Raw genomic sequence first — 705 nt, forward strand, 5'->3', positions numbered from 1 at the left:
AGTACATAGACGGCACATCTAAATGTCTTATGATGGGGTATGTCTGGCTCTTGACCCGTTAATAATTGTGATAGGGGATATCTATGCTCACTAAATGGTCTGATGCATATTAACTTAGGTGCATGTAAATTTCGCGTGGTCCAAGCTGTGAATGGGAGTTTTGACCTCATAAGTTATGGTCTATCAATCAGCTATTTTGCGTTTTAAAAGATTTTGGTCAAGCCGTTCTTGGTATGGATATCACAGAATTGTCCACACTTACCCCCATGGACATACCATAATCATTTAAACGCTTGGGACATGTATTCACCAGTATTATCTAGACATATGTTCTTTATTATGAAAAGGGGCTCGTAGCCGTTTTACTGGTGATGACCTAATGAGTTTTCCTTGTGTACATGCTACACACGTGAGACCCTTTGGGATAACTCTTCTTATCTGTGAATGTGTGCTTTTTGAATATCAATTTTTGCATCATGTTTGGACCAGGATGGTCAATCCGGTTGTGCCATAAAGTGACCCTCCACGTCCATGGTCGTGTGGTCTATCATTCTGGATGTAGTTACCTTTTTTTCTTCTGCGGCCTTATTGGTATCAAGTAATAGGGTTAATCCAGGAGGTCTCAATTCACTGTTTCTCATCAGTAATCCATTATTTTGCCCAGCTAGCAATAGACTCATCCACGGACTTATAGTCCTGGATTAT

The sequence above is a fragment of the Brassica oleracea genome, chromosome C9, assembly GCF_000695525.1.
Source record: "Brassica oleracea var. oleracea cultivar TO1000 chromosome C9, BOL, whole genome shotgun sequence".
In the NCBI taxonomy this organism is placed as follows: Eukaryota; Viridiplantae; Streptophyta; class Magnoliopsida; order Brassicales; family Brassicaceae; genus Brassica; species Brassica oleracea.